Raw genomic sequence first — 26640 nt, 5'->3', positions numbered from 1 at the left:
GCCACCTGCTCGACTCGCCAGAAACACCTGCCGGACACGCCAAAATCACCTGCCGGGTATGCCAGAACCACCTGGCGGACACTACGGAATCACCTGCCGCGCATGCCGGAAGCACGTGCCAGACACGCCGGAAACACCTACCGGACAGACCGGAACCACCTGCCAAGAACACCGGAGCCACCTGTTCGACTCGCTGGAACCACCTGCCGGACAGGCCAATATCAACTGCTGGCTATGCCAGAACCACCTGGGGGACAGTCCGGGATCACCTGCCAGCCATGGCAGAACCACCTCTCAGACGTACCTGAACCACCTGCCGGAGAAGCTGGAAACACGTCCTGGACAGACTGGAACCACGTGACGGCCATGCCGGAACCACCTGCCGAGCACGGCGGAACCACCTGCCAGACACACCAAAATCACCTGCAGGCTACGCCAGAACCACTTGGACGACTCTCCGAAATGACCTGCCGGGCATGTTGGAACCACCTCACAGACGTGCCAGAAGCACGTGGCGGACAGTCCGGAATCACCTGTTGGGCATACGCAACCACCTCTGACACGTACCAGAACCACGTGCCGTGCACGCCGGAACCACCTACCGGACAGACCGGAATCAACTTTTGGGCATGCCGGAACCACCAGTCAGATGTGCCAGAAACACGTGCCGGAGACGCCGGAAGCACCTGCCGAGCACGTCGCAACCACCTGCTCAACTCGCCTGAACCACCTGCCGGACACGAGAAAATCACCTGCCCGCTACACCAGCACCACTTCGGGGACAAGCCGGAATCACGTGAGGGGCATGCCGGCACAGCCTCTCAGACTGAACCTCGTGCCGGACACCACAGAACCACCTGCCGGACAGACCGGAACCACCTGCCAGACATGCCGGAACCACCGGCTCGACCCGCCGGAACGACCGCTGGACATGCAAACTCACCTGATGGCTACGCCGGAAACACTTGGCGAACACTCCGGAATCACCTGCCGGGCATGCCGGAACCACCTCTCAGATATGCCAGAACCACGTGCCAATGACCCCGGAAGCACCTGCCGAGCACGCCGGAACCACCTGCTCGACTCGCCAGAACCACCTGCCGGACACGCAGAAATCACCTGCCGGCTACGCCACAACCAGTTGGGGAACACTTCGGAATCACCTGCCGGGCTTGCTGGAACCACCTGCCGGTCATGCCAAAATCACCTGCCAACTACGCCAGTACCACTTGGCGGACACTGTGGAAACACCTGTCGGGCCGGCCGGAACCACATCTCAGACGTGCCAGAACCATGTGCATGAGATGCTGGAACCACACCCCGAACAGACGGAAAACACCTGCCAGACCCGTCTGAACAACCTACCGAGCACGCCGGAGCCACCTGCTCGACTCGCCGGAACCACCTACCTGACATGCCCAAATCACCAGCCGGGTATGCCAGAACCACTTGGCGGACACTCCGGAATCACGTGCTGGACATGCCGGAACCAGCTCTCAGACACACCAGAACCACGTGCCGGAGACACCGGAAGCACCTGCCGAGCATGCCGGAGCCACCTGCTCGACTCGCCAGAAACACCTGCCGGACACGCCAAAATCACCTGCCGGGTACGCCAGAACCACCTGGCGGACACTCCGAAATCACCTGTCGCGCATGCCGGAACCACCTCTCAGACGTGCCGGAAGCACGTGCCGGACACGCCGGAATCACCTACCGGACAGACCGGAACCACCTGCCGAGCACGCCGGAGCCACCTGTTCGACTCGCTGGAACCACCTGCCGGACAGGCCAATATCAACTGCTGGCTATGCCAGAACCACCTGGGGGACGGTCCGGAATCACCTGCCAGCCATGGCGGAACCACCTCTCAGACGTACCAGAACCACCTGCCGGAGAAGCTGGAAACACGTCCTGGACAGTCTGGAACCACCTGCCGGCCAAGCCTGAACCACCTGCCAAGCACAACGGAACAACCTGCCAGACACGCCAAAATCACCTGCGTGTTATGCCAGAACCACTTGGAGGACTCTCTGGGATGACCTGCCGGGCATGCCGGAACCACCTCTCAGACGTGCCAGAACCATGTGGCGGACAGTCCGGAATCACCTGTTGGGCATGCGCAACCACCTCTGAGACGTACCAGAACCACATGCCGTGCAGGCTGGAACCACCTACCGGACAGACCGGAATCACCTTTCGGGCATGCCGGAACCACCTGTCAGATGTGCCAGAAACACGTGCCGGAGACGCCGGAAGCACCTGCCAAGCACGTTGGAACCACCTGCTCAACTCGCCTGAACCACCTGCCGGACATGCCAAAATCACCTGCCGACTATGCCAGAACCACTTGGCGAACACTCCGGAATCACTTGCCGGGCATGCAGGAACCACCTCTCAGACATGCCAGAACCCCGTGCCAATGACCCCGGAAGCACCAGCCGAGCACGCCGGAACCACCTGCTCGACTCGCCAGAACCACCTGCCGATCACGCAAAAATCACCTGCCGGCTACGCCACAACCAGTTGGTGAACACTTTGGAATCACCTGCCAGGCTTGCTGGAACCACCTGCCAGTCATGCCAAAATCACCTGCCAACTACGCCAGAACCGCTTGGCGGACACTGCTGAAACACCTGTCGGGCCGGCTGGAACCACATCTCAGACGTGCCAGAAACGTGTTCATGAGATGCGGGAACAACACCCCGAACAGACGGATACCACCTGCCAGAACCGCCTGAACCACCTGCCGAGCACGCCGGAACCACCTGCTCGACTCACCGGTACCACCTCCCTGACACGCCAAAATCACCTGCTGGGTATGCCAGAACCACTTGGAGGACACTCCGGAATCATCTGCCGGACATGCCGGAACCAGCTCCCAGACACACCAGAACCAAGTGCCGGAGACGCCGGAAGCACCTGCCGAGCATGCCGGAGCCACCTGCTCGACTCGCCAGAAACACCTGCCGGACACGCCAAAATCACCTGCCGGGTATGCCAGAACCACCTGGCGGACACTACGGAATCACCTGCCGCGCATGCCGGAAGCACGTGCCAGACACGCCGGAAACACCTACCGGACAGACCGGAACCCCCTGCCAAGAACACCGGAGCCACCTGTTCGACTCGCTGGAACCACCTGCCGGACAGGCCAATATCAACTGCTGGCTATGCCAGAACCACCTGGGGGACAGTCCGGGATCACCTGCCAGCCATGGCAGAACCACCTCTCAGACGTACCTGAACCACCTGCCGGAGAAGCTGGAAACACGTCCTGGACAGACTGGAACCACGTGACGGCCATGCCGGAACCACCTGCCGAGCACGGCGGAACCACCTGCCAGACACACCAAAATCACCTGCGGGCTACGCCAGAACCACTTGGACGACTCTCCAAAATGACCTGCCGGGCATGTTGGAACCACCTCTCAGACGTGCCAGAAGCACGTGGCGGACAGTCCGGAATCACCTGTTGGGCATACGCAACCACCTCTGACACGTACCAGAACCACGTGCCGTGCACGCCGGAACCACCTACCGGACAGACCGGAATCAACTTTTGGGCATGCCGGAACCACCAGTCAGATGTGCCAGAAACACGTGCCGGAGACGCCGGAAGCACCTGCCGAGCACGTCGCAACCACCTGCTCAACTCGCCTGAACCACCTGCCGGACACGCCAAAATCACCTGCCCGCTACACCAGCACCACTTCGGGGACAAGCCGGAATCACGTGAGGGGCATGCCGGCACAGCCTCTCAGACTGAACCTCGTGCCGGACACCACAGAACCACCTGCCGGACAGACCGGAACCACCTGCCGGACATGCCGGAACCACCGGCTCGACCCGCCGGAACGACCGCTGGACATGCAAACTCACCTGCCGGCTACGCCGGAAACACTTGGCGAACACTCCGGAATCACCTGCCGGGCATGCCGGAACCACCTCTCAGATATGCCAGAACCACGTGCCAATGACCCCGGAAGCACCTGCCGAGCACGCCGGAACCACCTGCTCGACTCGCCAGAACCACCTGCCGGACACGCAAAAATCACCTGCCGGCTACGCCACAACCAGTTGGGGAACACTTCGGAATCACCTGCCGGGCTTGCTGGAACCACCTGCCGGTCATGCCAAAATCACCTGCCAACTACGCCAGTACCACTTGGCGGACACTGTGGAAACACCTGTCGGGCCGGCCGGAACCACATCTCAGACGTGCCAGAACCATGTGCATGAGATGCTGGAACCACACCCCGAACAGACGGAAAACACCTGCCAGACCCGTCTGAACAACCTACCGAGCACGCCGGAGCCACCTGCTCGACTCGCCGGAACCACCTACCTGACATGCCCAAATCACCAGCCGGGTATGCCAGAACCACTTGGCGGACACTCCGGAATCACGTGCTGGACATGCCGGAACCAGCTCTCAGACACACCAGAACCACGTGCCGGAGACGCCGGAAGCACCTGCCGAGCATGCCGGAGCCACCTGCTCGACTCGCCAGAAACACCTGCCGGACACGCCAAAATCACCTGCCGGGTACGCCAGAACCACCTGGCGGACACTCCGAAATCACCTGTCGCGCATGCCGGAACCACCTCTCAGACGTGCCGGAAGCACGTGCCGGACACGCCGGAATCACCTACCGGACAGACCGGAACCACCTGCCGAGCACGCCGGAGCCACCTGTTCGACTCGCTGGAACCACCTGCCGGACAGGCCAATATCAACTGCTGGCTATGCCAGAACCACCTGGGGGACGGTCCGGAATCACCTGCCAGCCATGGCGGAACCACCTCTCAGACGTACCAGAACCACCTGCCGGAGAAGCTGGAAACACGTCCTGGACAGTCTGGAACCACCTGCCGGCCAAGCCTGAACCACCTGCCAAGCACAACGGAACAACCTGCCAGACACGCCAAAATCACCTGCGTGTTATGCCAGAACCACTTGGAGGACTCTCTGGGATGACCTGCCGGGCATGCCGGAACCACCTCTCAGACGTGCCAGAACCATGTGGCGGACAGTCCGGAATCACCTGTTGGGCATGCGCAACCACCTCTGAGACGTACCAGAACCACATGCCGTGCAGGCTGGAACCACCTACCGGACAGACCGGAATCACCTTTCGGGCATGCCGGAACCACCTGTCAGATGTGCCAGAAACACGTGCCGGAGACGCCGGAAGCACCTGCCAAGCACGTTGGAACCACCTGCTCAACTCGCCTGAACCACCTGCCGGACATGCCAAAATCACCTGCCGACTATGCCAGAACCACTTGGCGAACACTCCGGAATCACTTGCCGGGCATGCAGGAACCACCTCTCAGACATGCAGGAACCCCGTGCCAATGACCCCGGAAGCACCAGCCGAGCACGCCGGAACCACCTGCTCGACTCGCCAGAACCCCCTCCGATCACGCAAAAATCACCTGCCGGCTACGCCACAACCAGTTGGTGAACACTTTGGAATCACCTGCCAGGCTTGCTGGAACCACCTGCCAGTCATGCCAAAATCACCTGCCAACTACGCCAAACCGCTTGGCGGACACTGCGGAAACACCTGTCGGGCCGGCTGGAACCACATCTCAGACGTGCCAGAAACGTGTTCATGAGATGCGGGAACCACACCCCGAACAGACGGATACCACCTGCCAGAACCGCCTGAACCACCTGCCGAGCACGCCGGAGCCACCTGCTCGACTCACCGGTACCACCTCCCTGACACGCCAAAATCACCTGCTGGGTATGCCAGAACCACTTGGAGGACACTCCGGAATCATCTGCCGGACATGCCGGAACCAGCTCCCAGACACACCAGAACCAAGTGCCGGAGACGCCGGAAGCACCTGCCGAGCATGCCGGAGCCACCTGCTCGACTCGCCAGAAACACCTGCCGGACACGCCAAAATCACCTGCCGGGTATGCCAGAACCACCTGGCGGACACTACGGAATCACCTGCCGCGCATGCCGGAAGCACGTGCCAGACACGCCGGAAACACCTACCGGACAGACCGGATCCACCTGCCAAGAACACCGGAGCCACCTGTTCGACTCGCTGGAACCACCTGCCGGACAGGCCAATATCAACTGCTGGCTATGCCAGAACCACCTGGGGGACAGTCCGGGATCACCTGTCAGCCATGGCGGAACCACCTCTCAGACGTACCAGAACCACCTGCCGGAGAAGCTGGAAACACGTCCTGGACAGACTGGAACCACGTGACGGCCATGCCTGAACCACCTGCCGAGCACGGCGGAACCACCTGCCAGACACACCAAAATCACCTGCGGGCTACGCCAGAACCACTTGGACGACTCTCCGAAATGACCTGCCAGGCATGTTGGAACCACCTCTCAGACGTGCCAGAAGCACGTGGCGGACAGTCCGGAATCACCTGTTGGGCATACGCAACCACCTCTGACACGTACCAGAACCACGTGCCGTGCACGCCGGAACCACCTACCGGACAGACCGGAATCAACTTTTGGGCATGCCGGAACCACCAGTCAGATGTGCCAGAAACACGTGCCGGAGACGCCGGAAGCACCTGCCGAGCACGTCGCAACCACCTGCTCAACTCGCCTGAACCACCTGCCGGACACGCCAAAATCACCTGCCCGCTACACCAGCACCACTTCGGGGACAAGCCGGAATCACGTGAGGGGCATGCCGGCACAGCCTCTCAGACTGAACCTCGTGCCGGACACCACAGAACCACCTGCCGGACAGACCGGAACCACCTGCCGGACATGCCGGAACCACCGGCTCGACCCGCCGGAACGACCGCTGGACATGCAAACTCACCTGCCGGCTACGCCGGAAACACTTGGCGAACACTCCGGAATCACCTGCCGGGCATGCCGGAACCACCTCTCAGATATGCCAGAACCACGTGCCAATGACCCCGGAAGCACCTGCCGAGCACGCCGGAACCACCTGCTCGACTCGCCAGAACCACCTGCCGGACACGCAAAAATCACCTGCCGGCTACGCCACAACCAGTTGGGGAACACTTCGGAATCACCTGCCGGGCTTGCTGGAACCACCTGCCGGTCATGCCAAAATCACCTGCCAACTACGCCAGTACCACTTGGCGGACACTGTGGAAACACCTGTCGGGCCGGCCGGAACCACATCTCAGACGTGCCAGAACCATGTGCATGAGATGCTGGAACCACACCCCGAACAGACGGAAAACACCTGCCAGACCCGTCTGAACAACCTACCGAGCACGCCGGAGCCACCTGCTCGACTCGCCGGAACCACCTACCTGACATGCCCAAATCACCAGCCGGGTATGCCAGAACCACTTGGCGGACACTCCGGAATCACGTGCTGGACATGCCGGAACCAGCTCTCAGACACACCAGAACCACGTGCCGGAGACACCGGAAGCACCTGCCGAGCATGCCGGAGCCACCTGCTCGACTCGCCAGAAACACCTGCCGGACACGCCAAAATCACCTGCCGGGTACGCCAGAACCACCTGGCGGACACTCCGAAATCACCTGTCGCGCATGCCGGAACCACCTCTCAGACGTGCCGGAAGCACGTGCCGGACACGCCGGAATCACCTACCGGACAGACCGGAACCACCTGCCGAGCACGCCGGAGCCACCTGTTCGACTCGCTGGAACCACCTGCCGGACAGGCCAATATCAACTGCTGGCTATGCCAGAACCACCTGGGGGACGGTCCGGAATCACCTGCCAGCCATGGCGGAACCACCTCTCAGACGTACCAGAACCACCTGCCGGAGAAGCTGGAAACACGTCCTGGACAGTCTGGAACCACCTGCCGGCCAAGCCTGAACCACCTGCCAAGCACAACGGAACAACCTGCCAGACACGCCAAAATCACCTGCGTGTTATGCCAGAACCACTTGGAGGACTCTCTGGGATGACCTGCCGGGCATGCCGGAACCACCTCTCAGACGTGCCAGAACCATGTGGCGGACAGTCCGGAATCACCTGTTGGGCATGCGCAACCACCTCTGAGACGTACCAGAACCACATGCCGTGCAGGCTGGAACCACCTACCGGACAGACCGGAATCACCTTTCGGGCATGCCGGAACCACCTGTCAGATGTGCCAGAAACACGTGCCGGAGACGCCGGAAGCACCTGCCAAGCACGTTGGAACCACCTGCTCAACTCGCCTGAACCACCTGCCGGACATGCCAAAATCACCTGCCGACTATGCCAGAACCACTTGGCGAACACTCCGGAATCACTTGCCGGGCATGCAGGAACCACCTCTCAGACATGCAGGAACCCCGTGCCAATGACCCCGGAAGCACCAGCCGAGCACGCCGGAACCACCTGCTCGACTCGCCAGAACCCCCTCCGATCACGCAAAAATCACCTGCCGGCTACGCCACAACCAGTTGGTGAACACTTTGGAATCACCTGCCAGGCTTGCTGGAACCACCTGCCAGTCATGCCAAAATCACCTGCCAACTACGCCAAACCGCTTGGCGGACACTGCGGAAACACCTGTCGGGCCGGCTGGAACCACATCTCAGACGTGCCAGAAACGTGTTCATGAGATGCGGGAACCACACCCCGAACAGACGGATACCACCTGCCAGAACCGCCTGAACCACCTGCCGAGCACGCCGGAACCACCTGCTCGACTCACCGGTACCACCTCCCTGACACGCCAAAATCACCTGCTGGGTATGCCAGAACCACTTGGAGGACACTCCGGAATCATCTGCCGGACATGCCGGAACCAGCTCCCAGACACACCAGAACCAAGTGCCGGAGACGCCGGAAGCACCTGCCGAGCATGCCGGAGCCACCTGCTCGACTCGCCAGAAACACCTGCCGGACACGCCAAAATCACCTGCCGGGTATGCCAGAACCACCTGGCGGACACTACGGAATCACCTGCCGCGCATGCCGGAAGCACGTGCCAGACACGCCGGAAACACCTACCGGACAGACCGGATCCACCTGCCAAGAACACCGGAGCCACCTGTTCGACTCGCTGGAACCACCTGCCGGACAGGCCAATATCAACTGCTGGCTATGCCAGAACCACCTGGGGGACAGTCCGGGATCACCTGTCAGCCATGGCGGAACCACCTCTCAGACGTACCAGAACCACCTGCCGGAGAAGCTGGAAACACGTCCTGGACAGACTGGAACCACGTGACGGCCATGCCTGAACCACCTGCCGAGCACGGCGGAACCACCTGCCAGACACACCAAAATCACCTGCGGGCTACGCCAGAACCACTTGGACGACTCTCCGAAATGACCTGCCAGGCATGTTGGAACCACCTCTCAGACGTGCCAGAAGCACGTGGCGGACAGTCCGGAATCACCTGTTGGGCATACGCAACCACCTCTGACACGTACCAGAACCACGTGCCGTGCACGCCGGAACCACCTACCGGACAGACCGGAATCAACTTTTGGGCATGCCGGAACCACCAGTCAGATGTGCCAGAAACACGTGCCGGAGACGCCGGAAGCACCTGCCGAGCACGTCGCAACCACCTGCTCAACTCGCCTGAACCACCTGCCGGACACGCCAAAATCACCTGCCCGCTACACCAGCACCACTTCGGGGACAAGCCGGAATCACGTGAGGGGCATGCCGGCACAGCCTCTCAGACTGAACCTCGTGCCGGACACCACAGAACCACCTGCCGGACAGACCGGAACCACCTGCCGGACAGGCCAATATCAACTGCTGGCTATGCCAGAACCACCTGGGGGATGGTCCGGAATCACCTGCCAGCCATGGCGGAACCACCTCTCAGACGTACCAGAACCACCTGCCGGAGAAGCTGGAAACACGTCCTGGACAGTCTGGAACCACCTGCCGGCCAAGCCTGAACCACCTGCCAAGCACAACGGAACAACCTGCCAGACACGCCAAAATCACCTGCGTGTTATGCCAGAACCACTTGGAGGACTCTCTGGGATGACCTGCCGGGCATGCCGGAACCACCTCTCAGACGTGCCAGAACCATGTGGCGGACAGTCCGGAATCACCTGTTGGGCATGCGCAACCACCTCTGAGACGTACCAGAACCACATGCCGTGCAGGCTGGAACCACCTACCGGACAGACCGGAATCACCTTTCGGGCATGCCGGAACCACCTGTCAGATGTGCCAGAAACACGTGCCGGAGACGCCGGAAGCACCTGCCAAGCACGTTGGAACCACCTGCTCAACTCGCCTGAACCACCTGCCGGACATGCCAAAATCACCTGCCGACTATGCCAGAACCACTTGGCGAACACTCCGGAATCACTTGCCGGGCATGCAGGAACCACCTCTCAGACATGCCAGAACCCCGTGCCAATGACCCCGGAAGCACCAGCCGAGCACGCCGGAACCACCTGCTCGACTCGCCAGAACCACCTGCCGATCACGCAAAAATCACCTGCCGGCTACGCCACAACCAGTTGGTGAACACTTTGGAATCACCTGCCAGGCTTGCTGGAACCACCTGCCAGTCATGCCAAAATCACCTGCCAACTACGCCAGAACCGCTTGGCGGACACTGCGGAAACACCTGTCAGGCCGGCTGGAACCACATCTCAGACGTGCCAGAAACGTGTTCATGAGATGCTGGAACCACACCCCGAACAGACGGATACCACCGGCCAGAACCGCCTGAACCACCTGCCGAGCACGCCGGAACCACCTGCTCGACTCACCGGTACCACCTCCTTGACACGCCAAAATCATCTGCTGGGTATGCCAGAACCACTTGGAGGACACTCCGGAATCATCTGCCGGACATGCCGGAACCAGCTCCCAGACACAGCAGAACCAAGTGCCGGAGACGCCGGAAGCACCTGCCGAGAATGCCGGAGCCACCTGCTCGACTCGCCAGAAACACCTGCCGGACACGCCAAAATCACCTGCCGGGTATGCCAGAACCACCTGGCGGACACTACGGAATCACCTGCCGCGCATGCCGGAAGCACGTGCCAGACACGCCGGAAACACCTACCGGACAGACCGGAACCACCTGCCAAGAACACCGGAGCCACCTGTTCGACTCGCTGGAACCACCTGCCGGACAGGCCAATATCAACTGCTGGCTATGCCAGAACCACCTGGGGGACAGTCCGGGATCACCTGCCAGCCATGGCAGAACCACCTCTCAGACGTACCTGAACCACCTGCCGGAGAAGCTGGAAACACGTCCTGGACAGACTGGAACCACGTGACGGCCATGCCGGAACCACCTGCCGAGCACGGCGGAACCACCTGCCAGACACACCAAAATCACCTGCAGGCTACGCCAGAACCACTTGGACGACTCTCCGAAATGACCTGCCGGGCATGTTAGAACCACCTCACAGACGTGCCAGAAGCACGTGGCGGACAGTCCGGAATCACCTGTTGGGCATACGCAACCACCTCTGACACGTACCAGAACCACGTGCCGTGCACGCCGGAACCACCTACCGGACAGACCGGAATCAACTTTTGGGCATGCCGGAACCACCAGTCAGATGTGCCAGAAACACGTGCCGGAGACGCCGGAAGCACCTGCCGAGCACGTCGCAACCACCTGCTCAACTCGCCTGAACCACCTGCCGGACACGCCAAAATCACCTGCCCGCTACACCAGCACCACTTCGGGGACAAGCCGGAATCACGTGAGGGGCATGCCGGCACAGCCTCTCAGACTGAACCTCGTGCCGGACACCACAGAACCACCTGCCGGACAGACCGGAACCACCTGCCAGACATGCCGGAACCACCGGCTCGACTCACCGGTACCACCTCCCTGACACGCCGAAATCACCTGCTGGGTATGCCAGAACCACCTGGCGGACACTCCGGAATCATCTGCCGGACATGCCGGAACCAGCTCTCAGACACACCAGAACCACGTGCCGGAGATGCAGGAAGCACCTGCCGAGCATGCCGGAGCCACCTGCTCGACTCACCAGAAACACCTGCCGGACGCGCCAAAATCACCTGCCGGGTACGCCAGAACCACCTGGCGGACACTCCGAAATCACCTGTCGCGCATGCCGGAACCACCTCTCAGACGTGCCGGAAGCACGTGCCGGACACGCCGGAATCACCTACCGGACAGACCGGAACCACCTGACGAGCACGCCGGAGCCCCCTGTTCGACTCGCTGGAACCACCTGCCGGACAGGCCAATATCAACTGCTGGCTATGCCAGAACCACCTGGGGGACGGTCCGGGATCACCTGCCAGCCATGGCGGAACCACCTCTCAGACGTACCAGAACCACCTGCAGGAGAAGCTGGAAACACGTCCTGGACAGACTGGAACCACGTGACGGCCATGCCTGAACCACCTGCCGAGCACGGCGGAACCACCTGCCGGACACGCCAAAATCACCTGCGGGCTATGCCAGAACCACTTGGACGACTCTCCGAAATGACCTGCCGGGCAGGTTGGAACCACCTCTCAGATGTGCCAGAAGCACGTGGCGGACAGTCCGGAATCACCTGTTGGGCATACGCAACCACCTCTGACACGTACCAGAACCACGTGCCGTGCACGCAGGAACCACCTACCGGACAGACCGGAATCAACTTTTGGGCATGCCGGAACCACCAGTCAGATGTGCCAGAAACACGTGCCGGAGACGCCGGAAGCACCTGCCGAGCACGTCGCAACCACCTGCTCAACTCGCCTGAACCACCTGCCGGACACGCCAAAATCACCTGCCCGCTACACCAGCACCACTTCGGGGACAAGCCGGAATCACGTGAGGGGCATGCCGGCACAGCCTCTCAGACTGAACCTCGTGCCGGACACCACAGAACCACCTGCCGGACAGACCGGAACCACCTGCCGGACACGCCGGAACCACCGGCTCGACCCGCCGGAACGACCGCTGGACATGCAAAATCACCTGCCGGCTACGCCGGAAACACTTGGCGAACACTCCGGAATCGCCTGCCGGGCATGCCGGAACCACCTCTCAGATATGCCAGAACCACGTGCCAATGACCCCGGAAGCACCTGCCGAGCACGCCGGAACCACCTGCTCGACTCGCCAGAACCACCTGCCGGACACGCAAAAATCACCTGCCGGCTACGCCACAACCAGTTGGGGAACACTTCGGAATCACCTGCCGGGCTTGCTGGAACCACCTGCCGGTCATGCCAAAATCACCTGCCAACTACGCCAGTACCACTTGGCGGACACTGTGGAAACACCTGTCGGGCCGGCCGGAACCACATCTCAGACGTGCCAGAACCATGTGCATGAGATGCTGGAACCACACCCCGAACAGACGGAAAACACCTGCCAGACCCGTCTGAACAACCTGCCGAGCACGCCGGAGCCACCTGCTCGACTCGCCGGAACCACCTACCTGACATGCCCAAATCACCAGCCGGGTATGCCAGAACCACTTGGCGGCCACTCCGGGATCATCTGCCGGACATGCCGGAACCAGCTCTCAGACACACCAGAACCAAGTGCCGGAGACGCCGGAAGCACCTGCCTAGAATGCCGGAGCCACCTGCTCGACTCGCCAGAAACACCTGCCGGACACGCCAAAATCACCTGCCGGGTACGCCAGAACCAGCTGGCGGACACTCCGAAACCACCTGTCGCGCATGCCGGAACCACCTCTCAGACGTGCCGGAAGCACGTGCTGGACACGCCGGAAACACCTACCGGACAGACCGGAACCACCTGCCGAGCACGCCGGAGCCACCTGTTCGACTCGCTGGAACCACCTGCCGGACAGGCCAATATCAACTGCTGGCTATGCCAGAACCACCTGGGGGACAGTCCGGGATCACCTGCCAGCCATGGCGGAACCACCTCTCAGACGTACCAGAACCACCTGCCGGAGAAGCTGGAAACACGTCCTGGACAGACTGGAACCACGTGACGGCCATGCCTGAACCACCTGCCGAGCACGGCGGAACCACCTGCCGGACACGCCAAAATCACCTGCAGGCTACGCCAGAACCACTTGGACGACTCTCCGAAATGACCTGCCGGGCATGTTGGAACCACCTCTCAGACGTGCCAGAAGCACGTGGCGGACAGTCCGGGATCACCTGTTGGGCATACGCAACCACCTCTGAGACGTACCAGAACCACGTGCCGTGCACGCCGGAACCACCTACCGGACAGACCGGAATCAACTTTTGGGCATGCCGGAACCACCAGTCAGATGTGCCAGAAACACGTGCCGGAGACGCCGGAAGCACCTGCCGAGCACGTCGCAACCACCTGCTCAACTCGCCTGAACCACCTGCCGGACACGCCAAAATCACCTGCCCGCTACACCAGCACCACTTCGGGGACAAGCCGGAATCACGTGAGGGGCATGCCGGCACAGCCTCTCAGACTGAACCTCGTGCCGGACACCACAGAACCACCTGCCGGACAGACCGGAACCACCTGCCGGACAGGCCAATATCAACTGCTGGCTATGCCAGAACCACCTGGGGGACGGTCCGGAATCACCTGCCAGCCATGGCGGAACCACCTCTCAGACGTACCAGAACCACCTGCCGGAGAAGCTGGAAACACGTCCTGGACAGTCTGGAACCACCTGCCGGCCAAGCCTGAACCACCTGCCAAGCACAACGGAACAACCTGCCAGACACGCCAAAATCACCTGCGTGTTATGCCAGAACCACCTGGAGGACTCTCTGGGATGACCTGCCGGGCATGCCGGAAACACCTCTCAGACGTGCCAGAACCATGTGGCGGACAGTCCGGAATCACCTGTTGGGCATGCGCAACCACCTCTGAGACGTACCAGAACCACATGCCGTGCAGGCTGGAACCAGCTACCGGACAGACCGGAATCACCTTTCGGGCATGCCGGAACCACCTGTCAGATGTGCCAGAAACACGTGCCGGAGACGCCGGAAGCACCTGCCAAGCACGTTGGAACCACCTGCTCAACTCGCCTGAACCACCTGCCGGACATGCCAAAATCACCTGCCGACTATGCCAGAACCACTTGGCGAACACTCCGGAATCACTTGCCGGGCATGCAGGAACCACCTCTCAGACATGCCAGAACCCCGTGCCAATGACCCCGGAAGCACCAGCCGAGCACGCCGGAACCACCTGCTCGACTCGCCAGAACCACCTGCCGATCACGCAAAAATCACCTGCCGGCTACGCCACAACCAGTTGGTGAACACTTTGGAATCACCTGCCGGGCTTGCTGGAACCACCTGCCGGTCATGCCAAAATCACCTGCCAACGACGCCAGAACCGCTTGGCGGACACTGCGGAAACACCTGTCGGGCCGGCTGGAACCACATCTCAGACGTGCCAGAAACGTGCTCATGAGATGCTGGAAACACACCCCGAACAGACGGATACCACCTGCCAGAACCGCCTTAACCACCTGCTGAGCACGCCGGAACCACCTGCTCGACTCACCGGTACCACCTCCCTGACACGCCGAAATCACCTGCTGGGTATGCCAGAACCACCTGGCGGACACTCCGGAATCATCTGCCGGACATGCCGGAACCAGCTCTCAGACACACCAGAACCACGTGCCGGAGATGCAGGAAGCACCTGCCGAGCATGCCGGAGCCACCTGCTCGACTCACCAGAAACACCTGCCGGACACGCCAAAATCACCTGCCGGGTACGCCAGAACCACCTGGCGGACACTCCGAAATCACCTGTCGCGCATGCCGGAACCACCTCTCAGACGTGCCGGAAGCACGTGCCGGACACGCCGGAATCACCTACAGGACAGACCGGAACCACCTGACGAGCACGCCGGAGCCACCTGTTCGACTCGCTGGAACCACCTGCCGTACAGGCCAATATCAACTGCTGGCTATGCCAGAACCACCTGGGGGACGGTCCGGGATCACCTGCCAGCCATGGCGGAACCACCTCTCAGACGTACCAGAACCACCTGCCGGAGAAGCTGGAAACACGTCCTGGACAGACTTGAACCACCTGACGGCCATGCCTGAACCACCTGCCGAGCACGGCGGAACCCCCTGCCGGACGCGCCAAAATCACCTGCGGGCTACGCCAGAACCACTTGGACGACTCTCCGAAATGACCTGCCGGGCATGTTGGAACCACCTCTCAGACGTGCCAGAAGCACGTGGCGGACAGTCCGGAATCACCTGTTGGGCATACGCAACCACCTCTGACACGTACCAGAACCACGTGCCGTGCACGCCGGAACCACCTACCGGACAGACCGGAATCAACTTTTGGGCATGCCGGAACCACCAGTCAGATGTGCCAGAAACACGTGCCGGAGACGCCGGAAGCACCTGCCGAGCACGTCGCAACCACCTGCTCAACTCGCCTGAACCACCTGCCGGACACGCCAAAATCACCTGCCCGCTACATCAGCACCACTTCGGGGACAAGCCAGAATCACGTGAGGGGCATGCCGGCACAGCCTCTCAGACTGAACCTCGTGCCGGACACCACAGAACCACCTGCCGGACAGACCGGAACCACCTGCCGGACACGCTGGAACCACCGGCTCGACCCGCCGGAACGACCGCTGGACATGCAAAATCACCTGCCGGCTACGCCGGAAACACTTGGCGAACACTCCGGAATCGCCTTCCGGGCATGTCGGAACCACCTCTCAGATATGCCAGAACCACGTGCCAATGACCCCGGAAGCACCTGCCGAGCACGCCGGAACCACCTGCTCGACTCGCCAGAACCACCTGCCGGACACGCAGAAATCACCTGCCGGCTACGCCACAACCAGTTGGGGAACACTTCGGAATCACCTGCCGGGCGTGCTGGAACCACCTGCCGGTCATGCCAAAATCACCTGCCAACTACGCCAGTACCACTTGGCGGACACTGTGGAAACACCTGTCGGGCCGGCCGGAACCACATCTCAGACGTGCCAGAACCATGTGCATGAGATGCTGGAACCACACCCCGAACAGACGGAAAACACCTGACATACCCGTCTGAACAACCTGCCGAGCACGCCGGAGCCACCTGCTCGACTCGCCGGAACCACCTACCTGACATGCCCAAATCACCAACCGGGTATGCCAGAACCACTTGGCGGACACTCCGGAATCATCTGCCGGACATGCCGGAACCAGCTCTCAGACACAGCAGAACCACGTGCCGGAGACGCCGGAAGCACCTGCCGAGCATGCCGGAGCCACCTGCTCGACTCGCCAGAAACACCTGCCGGACAGGCCAATATCAACTGCTGGCTATGCCAGAACCACCTGAGGGACGGTCCGGAATCACCTGCCAGCCATGGCGGAACCACCTCTCAGACGTACCAGAACCACCTGCCGGAGAAGCTGGAAACACGTCCTGGACAGTCTGGAACCACCTGCCGGCCAAGCCTGAACCACCTGCCAAGCACAACGGAACAACCTGCCAGACACGCCAAAATCACCTGCGTGTTATGCCAGAACCACTTGGAGGACTCTCTGGGATGACCTGCCGGGCATGCCGGAACCACCTCTCAGACGTGCCAGAACCATGTGGCGGACAGTCCAGAATCACCTGTTGGGCATGCGCAACCACCTCTGAGACGTACCAGAACCACATGCCGTGCAGGCTGGAACCACCTACCGGACAGACCGGAAACACCTTTCGGGCATGCCGGAACCACCTGTCAGATGTGCCAGAAACACGTGCCGGAGACGCCGGAAGCACCTGCCAAGCTCGTTGGAACCACCTGCTCAACTCGCCTGAACCACCTGCCGGACATGCCAAAATCACCTGCCGACTATGCCAGAACCACTTGGCGAACACTCCGGAATCACTTGCCGGGCATGCAGGAACCACCTCTCAGACATGCCAGAACCCCGTGCCAATGACCCCGGAAGCACCAGCCGAGCACGCCGGAACCACCTGCTCGACTCGCCAGAACCACCTGCCGATCACGCAAAAATCACCGGCCGGCTACGCCACAAGCAGTTGGTGAACGCTTTGGAATCACCTGCCGGGCTTGCTGGAACCACCTGCCGGTCATGCCAAAATCACCAGCCAACGACGCCAGAACCGCTTGGCGGACACTGCGGAAACACCTGTCGGGCCGGCTGGAACCACATCTCAGACGTGCCAGAAACGTGTTCATGAGATGCTGGAACCACACCCCGAACAGACGGATACCACCTGCCAGAACCGCCTTAACCACCTGCTGAGCACGCCGGAACCACCTGCTCGACTCACCGGTACCACCTCCCTGACACGCCAAAATCACCTGCTGGGTATGCCAGAACCACCTGGCGGACACTCCGGAATCATCTGCCGGACATGCCGGAACCAGCTCTCAGACACACCAGAACCACGTGCCGGAGATGCCGGAAGCACCTGCCGAGCATGCCGGAGCCACCTGCTCGACTCACCAGAAACACCTGCCGGACACGCCAAAATCACCTGCCGGGTATGCCAGAACCACCTGGCGGACACTCCGAAATCTCCTGTCGCGCATGCCGGAACCACCTCTCAGACGTGCCGGAAGCACGTGCCGGACACGCCGGAATCACCTACCGGACAGACCATAACCACCTGACGAGCACACCGGAGCCACCTGTTCGACTCGCTGGAACCACCTGCCGGACAGGCCAATATCAACTGCTGGCTATGCCAGAACCACCTGGGGGACGGTCCGGGATCACCTGCCAGCCATGGCGGAACCACCTCTCAGACGTACCAGAACCACCTGCCGGAGAAGCTGGAAACACGTCCTGGACAGACTGGAACCACGTGACGGCCATGCCTGAACCACCTGCCGAGCACGGCGGAACCACCTGCCGGACACGCCAAAATCACCTGCGGGCTACGCCAGAACCACTTGGACGACTCTCCGAAATGACCTGCCGGGCATGTTGGAACCACCTCTCAGACGTGCCAGAAGCACGTGGCGGACAGTCCGGGATCACCTGTTGGGCATACGCAACCACCTCTGAGACGTACCAGAACCACGTGCCGTGCACGCCGGAACCACCTACCGGACAGACCGGAATCAACTTTTGGGCATGCCGGAACCACCAGTCAGATGTGCCAGAAACACGTGCCGGAGACGCCGGAAGCACCTGCCGAGCACGTCGCAACCACCTGCTCAACTCGCCTGAACCACCTGCCGGACACGCCAAAATCACCTGCCCGCTACACCAGCACCACTTCGGGGACAAGCCGGAATCACGTGAGGGGCATGCCGGCACAGCCTCTCAGACTGAACCTCGAGCCGGACACCACAGAACCACCTGCCGGACAGACCGGAACCACCTGCCGGACACGCCGGAACCACCGGCTCGACCCGCCGGAACGACCGCTGGACATGCAAACTCACCTGCCGGCTACGCCGGAAACACTTGGCGAACACTCCGGAATCGCCTGCCGGGCATGCCAGAACCACCTCTCAGATATGCCAGAACCACGTGCCAATGACCCCGGAAGCACCTGCCGAGCACGCCGGAACCACCTGCTCGACTCGCCAGAACCACCTGCCGGACACGCAGAAATCACCTGCCGGCTACGCCACAACCAGTTGGGGAACACTTCGGAATCACCTGCCGGGCTTGCTGGAACCACCTGCCGGTCATGCCAAAATCACCTGCCAACTACGCCAGTACCACTTGGCGGACACTGTGGAAACACCTGTCGGGCCGGCCGGAACCACATCTCAGACGTGCCAGAACCATGTGCATGAGATGCTGGAACCACACCCCGAACAGACGGAAAACACCTGCCAGACCCGTCTGAACAACCTGCCGAGCACGCCGGAGCCACCTGCTCGACTCGCCGGAACCACCTACCTGACATGCCCAAATCACCAGCCGGGTATGCCAGAACCACTTGGCGGACACTCCGGAATCATCTGCCGGACATGCCGGAACCAGCTCTCAGACACACCAGAACCACGTGCCGGAGACGCCGGAAGCACCTGCCGAGCATGCCGGAGCCACCTGCTCGACTCGCCAGAAACACCTACCGGACATGCCAAAATCACCTGCCGGGTACAACAGAACCAGCTGGCGGACACTCCGAAATCACCTGTCGCGCATGCCGGAAAAACCTCTCAGACGTGCCGGAAGCACGTGCCGGACACGCCGGAATCACCTACCGGACAGACCGGAACCACCTGCCGAGCACGCCGGAGCCACCTGTTCGACTCGCTGGAACCACCTGCCGGACAGGCCAATATCAACTGCTGGCTATGCCAGAACCACCTGGGGGACGGTCCGGAATCACCTGCCAGCCATGGCGGAACCACCTCTCAGACGTACCAGAACCACCTGCCGGAGAAGCTGGAAACACGTCCTGGACAGTCTGGAACCACCTGCCGGCCAAGCCTGAACCACCTGCCAAGCACAACGGAACAACCTGCCAGACACGCCAAAATCACCTGCGTGTTATGCCAGAACCACCTGGAGGACTCTCTGGGATGACCTGCCGGTCATGCCGGAAACACCTCTCAGACGTGCCAGAACCATGTGGCGGACAGTCCGGAATCACCTGTTGGGCATGCGCAACCACCTCTGAGACGTACCAGAACCACATGCCGTGCAGGCTGGAACCACCTACCGGACAGACCGGAATCACCTTTCGGGCATGCCGGAACCACCTGTCAGATGTGCCAGAAACACGTGCCGGAGACGCCGGAAGCACCTGCCAAGCACGTTGGAACCACCAGCTCAACTCGCCTGAACCACCTGCCGGACATGCCAAAATCACCTGCCGACTATGCCAGAACCACTTGGCGAACACTCCGGAATCACTTGCCGGGCATGCAGGAACCACCTCTCAGACATGCCAGAACCCAGTGCCAATGACCCCGGAAGCACCAGCCGAGCACGCCGGAACCACCTGCTCGACTCACCGGTACCACCTCCCTGACACGCCAAAATCACCTGCTGGGTATGCCAGAACCACCTGGCGGACACTCCGGAATCATCTGCCGGACATGCCGGAACCAGCTCTCAGACACACCAGAACCACGTGCCGGAGATGCAGGAAGCACCTGCCGAGCATGCCAGAGCCACCTGCTCGACTCACCAGAAACACCTGCCGGACACGCCAAAATCACCTGCCGGGTACGCCAGAACCACCTGGCGGACACTCCGAAATCACCTGTCGCGCATGCCGGAACCACCTCTCAGACGTGCCGGAAGCACGTGCCGGACACGCCGGAATCACCTACCGGACAGACCGGAACCACCTGACGAGCACGCCGGAGCCACCTGTTCGACTCGCTGGAACCACCTGCCGGACAGGCCAATATCAACTGCTGGCTATGCCAGAACCACCTGGGGGACGGTCCGGGATCACCTGCCAGCCATGGCGGAACCACCTCTCAGACGTACCAGAACCACCTGCCGGAGAAGCTGGAAACACGTCCTGGACAGACTGGAACCACGTGACGGCCATGCCTGAACCACCTGCCGAGCACGGCGGAACCACCTGCCGGACACGCCAAAATCACCTGCGGGCTACGCCAGAACCACTTGGACGACTCTCCCAAATGACCTGCCGGGCAGGTTGGAACCACCTCTCAGATGTGCCAGAAGCACGTGGCGGACAGTCCGGAATCACCTGTTGGGCATACGCAACAACCTATGACACGTACCAGAACCACGTGCCGTGCACGCTGGAACCACCTACCGGACAGACCGGAATCAACTTTTGGGCATGCCGGAACCACCAGTCAGATGTGCCAGAAACACGTGCCGGAGACGCCGGAAGCACCTGCCGAGCACGTCGCAACCACCTGCTCAACTCGCCTGAACCACCTGCCGGACACGCCAAAATCACCTGCCCGCTACACCAGCACCACTTCGGGGACAAGCCGGAATCACGTGAGGGGCATGCCGGCACAGCCTCTCAGACTGAACCTCGTGCCAGACACCACAGAACCACCTGCCGGACAGACCGGAACCACCTGCCGGACACGCCGGAACCACCGGCTCGACCCGCCGGAACGACCGCTGGACATGCAAAATCACCTGCCGGCTACGCCGGAAACACTTGGCGAACACTCCGGAATCGCCTGCCGGGCATGCCGGAACCACCTCTCAGATATGCCAGAACCACGTGCCAATGACCCCGGAAGCACCTGCCGAGCACGCCGGAACCACCTGCTCGACTCGCCAGAACCACCTGCCGGACACGCAGAAATCACCTGCCGGCTACGCCACAACCAGTTGGGGAACACTTCGGAATCACCTGCCGGGCTTGCTGGAACCACCTGCCGGTCATGCCAAAATCACCTGAAAACTACGCCAGTACCACTTGGCGGACACTGTGGAAACACCTGTCGGGCCGGCCGGAACCACATCTCAGACGTGCCAGAACCATGTGCATGAGATGCTGGAACCACACCCCGAACACACGGAAAACACCTGCCATACCCGTCTGAACAACCTGCCGAGCACGCCGGAGCCACCTGCTCGACTCGCCGGAACCACCTACCTGAAATGCCCAAATCACCAGCCGGGTATGCCAGAACCACTTGGCGGACACTCCGGAATCATCTGCCGGACATGCCGGAACCAGCTCTCAGACACAGCAGAACCACGTGCCGGAGACGCCGGAAGCACCTGCCGAGCATGCCGGAGCCACCTGCTCGACTCGCCAGAAACACCTGCCGGACACGCCAAAATCACCTGCCGGGTATGCCAGAACCACCTGGCGGACACTACGGAATCACCTGCCGCGCATGCCGGAAGGACGTGCCAGACACGCCGCAAACACCTACCGGACAGACCGGAACCACCTGCCAAGAACGTCGGAGCCACCTGTTCGACTCGCTGGAACCACCTGCCGGACAGGCCAATATCAACTGCTGGCTATGCCAGAACCACCTGGGGGACAGTCCGGGATCACCTGCCAGCCATGGCGGAACCACCTCTCACACGTACCAGAACCACCTGCCGGAGAAGCTGGAAACACGTCCTGGACAGACTGGAACCACGTGACGCCCATGCCTGAACCACCTGCCGAGCACGGCGGAACCACCTGCCGGACGCGCCAAAATCACCTGCGGGCTACGCCAGAACCACTTGGACGACTCTCCGAAATGACCTGCCGGGCATGTTAGAACCACCTCTCAGACGTGCCAGAAGCACGTGGCGGAAAGTCCGGAATCACCTGTTGGGCATACGCAACCACCTCTGACACGTACCAGAACCACGTGCCGTGCACGCCGGAACCAGCTACCGGACAGACCGGAATCAACTTTTGGGCATGCCGGAACCACCAGTCAGATGTGCCAGAAACACGTGCCGGAGACGCCGGTAGCACCTGCCGAGCACGTCGCAACCACCTGCTCAACTCGCCAGAACCACCTGCCGGACATGCCAAAATCACCTGCCCGCTACACCAGCACCACTTCGGGGACAAGCCGGAATCACGTGAGGGGCATGCCGGCACAGCTTCTCAGACTGAACCTCGTGCCGGACACCACAGACCACCTGCCGGACAGACCGGAATCACCTGCCGGACACGCCGGAACCACCGGCTCGACCCGCCGGAACGACCGCTGGACATGCAAAATCACCTGCCGGCTATGCCGGAAACACTTGGCGAACACTCCGGAATCACCTGCCGGGCATGCCGGAACCACCTCTCAGATATGCCAGAACCACGTGCCAATGACCCCGGAAGCACCTGCCGAGCACGCCGGAACCACCTGCTCGACTCGCCAGAACCACCTGCCGGACACGCAGAAATCACCTGCCGGCTACGCCACAACCAGTTGGGGAACACTTCGGAATCACCTGCCGGGCTTGCTGGAACCACCTGCCGGTCATGCCAAAATCACCTGCCAACTACGCCAGTACCACTTGGCGGACACTGTGGAAACACCTGTCGGGCCGGCCGGAACCACATCTCAGACGTGCCAGAACCATGTGCATGAGATGCTGGAACCACACCCCGAACAGACGGAAAACACCTGCCAGACCCGTCTGAACAACCTGCCGAGCACCTACCTGACATGCCCAAATCACCAGCCGGGTATGCCAGAACCACTTGGCGGACACTCCGGAATCATCTGCCGGACATGCCGGAACCAGCTCTCAGACACACCAGAACCACGTGCCGGAGACGCCGGAAGCACCTGCCGAGCATGCCGGAGCCACCTGCTCGACTCGCCAGAAACACCTGCCGGACACGCCAAAATCACCTGCCGGGTACGCCAGAACCACCTGGCGGACACTCCGAAATCACCTGTCGCGCATGCCGGAACCACCTCTCAGACGTGCCGGAAGCACGTGCCGGACACGCCGGAATCACCTACCGGACAGACCGGAACCACCTGCCGAGCACGCCGGAGCCACCTGTTCGACTCGCTGGAACCACCTGCCGGACAGGCCAATATCAACTGCTGGCTATGCCAGAACCACCTAGGGGATGGTCCGGAATCACCTGCCAGCCATGGCGGAACCACCTCTCAGACGTACCAGAACCACCTGCCGGAGAAGCTGGAAACACGTCCTGGACAGTCTGGAACCACCTGCCGGCCAAGCCTGAACCACCTGCCAAGCACAACGGAACAACCTGCCAGACACGCCAAAATCACCTGCGTGTTATGCCAGAACCACTTGGAGGACTCTCTGGGATGACCTGCCGGGCATGCCGGAACCACCTCTCAGACGTGCCATAACCATGTGGCGGACAGTCCGGAATCACCTGTTGGGCATGCGCAACCACCTCTGAGACGTACCAGAACCACATGCCGTGCAGGCTGGAACCACCTACCGGACAGACCGGAATCAGCTTTCGGGCATGCCGGAACCACGTGTCAGATGTGCCAGAAACACGTGCCGGAGACGCCGGAAGCACCTGCCAAGCACGTTGGAACCACCTGCTCAACTCGCCTGAACCACCTGCCGGACATGCCAAAATCACCTGCCGACTATGCCAGAACCACTTGGCGAACACTCCGGAATCACTTGCCGGGCATGCAGGAACCACCTCTCAGACATGCCAGAACCCCGTGCCAATGACCCCGGAAGCACCAGCCGAGCACGCCGGAACCACCTGCTCGACTCGCCAGAACCACCTGCCGATCACGCAAAAATCACCTGCCGGCTACGCCACAACCAGTTGGGGAACGCTTTGGAATCACCTGCCAGGCTTGCTGGAACCACCTGCCAGTCATGCCAAAATCACCTGCCAACTACGCCAGAACCGCTTGGCGGACACTGCGGAAACACCTGTCGGGCCGGCTGGAACCACATCTCAGACGTGCCAGAAACGTGTTCATGAGATGCTGGAACCACACCCCGAACAGACGGATACCACCTGCCAGAACCGCCTGAACCACCTGCTGAGCACGCCGGAACCACCTGCTCGACTCACCGGTACCACCTCCCTGACACGCCAAAATCACCTGCTGGGTATGCCACAACCACTTGGCGGACACTCCGGAATCATCTGCCGGACATGCCGGAACCAGCTCCCAGACACACCAGAACCAAGTGCCGGAGACGCCGGAAGCACCTGCCGAGCATGCCGGAGCCACCTGCTCGACTCGCCAGAAACACCTGCCGGACACGCCAAAATCACCTGCCGGGTATGCCAGAACCACCTGGCGGACACTACGGAATCACCTGCCGCGCATGCCGGAAGCACGTGCCAGACACGCCGGAAACACCTACTGTACAGACCGGAACCACCTGCCAAGAACGCCGGAGCCACCTGTTTGACTCTCTGGAACCACCTGCCGGACAGGCCAATATCAACTGCTGGCTATGCCAGAACCACCTGGGGGACAGTCCGGGATCACCTGCCAGCCATGGCGGAACCACCTCTCAGACGAACCAGAACCACCTGCCGGAGAAGCTGGAAACACGTCCAGGACAAACTGGAACCACGTGACGGCCATGCCTGAACCACCTGCCGAGCATGGCGGAACCACCTGCCGGACGCGCCAAAATCACCTGCGGGCTACGCCAGAACCACTTGGACGACTCTCCGAAATGACCTGCCGGGCACGTTGGAACCACCTCTCAGACGTGCCAGAAGCACGTGGCGGAGAGTCGGGAATCACCTGTTGGGCATACGCAACCACCTCTGACACGTACCAGAACCACGTGCCGTGCACGCCGGAACCACCTACCGGACAGACCGGAATCAACTTTTGGGCATGCCGGAAACATCAGTCAGATGTGCCAGAAACACGTGCCGGAGACGCCGCAAGCACCTGCCGAGCACGTCGCAACCACCTGCTCAACTCGCCTGAACCACCTGCCGGACACGCCAAAATCACCTGCCCGCTACACCAGCACCACTTCGGGGACAAGCCGGAATCACGTGAGGGGCATGCCGGCACAGCCTCTCAGACTGAACCTCGTGCCGGACACCACAGAACCACCTGCCGGACAGACCGGAACCGCCTGCCGGACACGCCGGAACCACCTGCTCGACCCGCCGGAACGACCGCTGGACATGCAAAATCACCTGCCGGCTACGCCGGAAACACTTGGCGAACACTCCGGAATCACCTGCCGGGCATGCCGGAACCATCTCTCAGACGTGCCAGAACCATGTTCTGGACACACCGGTACCACCTGCCGAGCTCGCAGGAACCACCTGCTGGACACGCCAAAATCACCTGCCGGCTACCCCAGAACCACGCGGCAGACACTCCGGAATCACCTGCCGGGCTGGCTGGAACCACCTGCCGGTCACGCCAACAT

Source organism: Equus caballus, chromosome 17 (genome assembly GCF_041296265.1).
Source record: "Equus caballus isolate H_3958 breed thoroughbred chromosome 17, TB-T2T, whole genome shotgun sequence".
In the NCBI taxonomy this organism is placed as follows: Eukaryota; Metazoa; Chordata; class Mammalia; order Perissodactyla; family Equidae; genus Equus; species Equus caballus.
The sequence above is the reverse complement of the archived record's forward strand: the minus strand, read 5'-3'. Positions refer to the sequence as shown.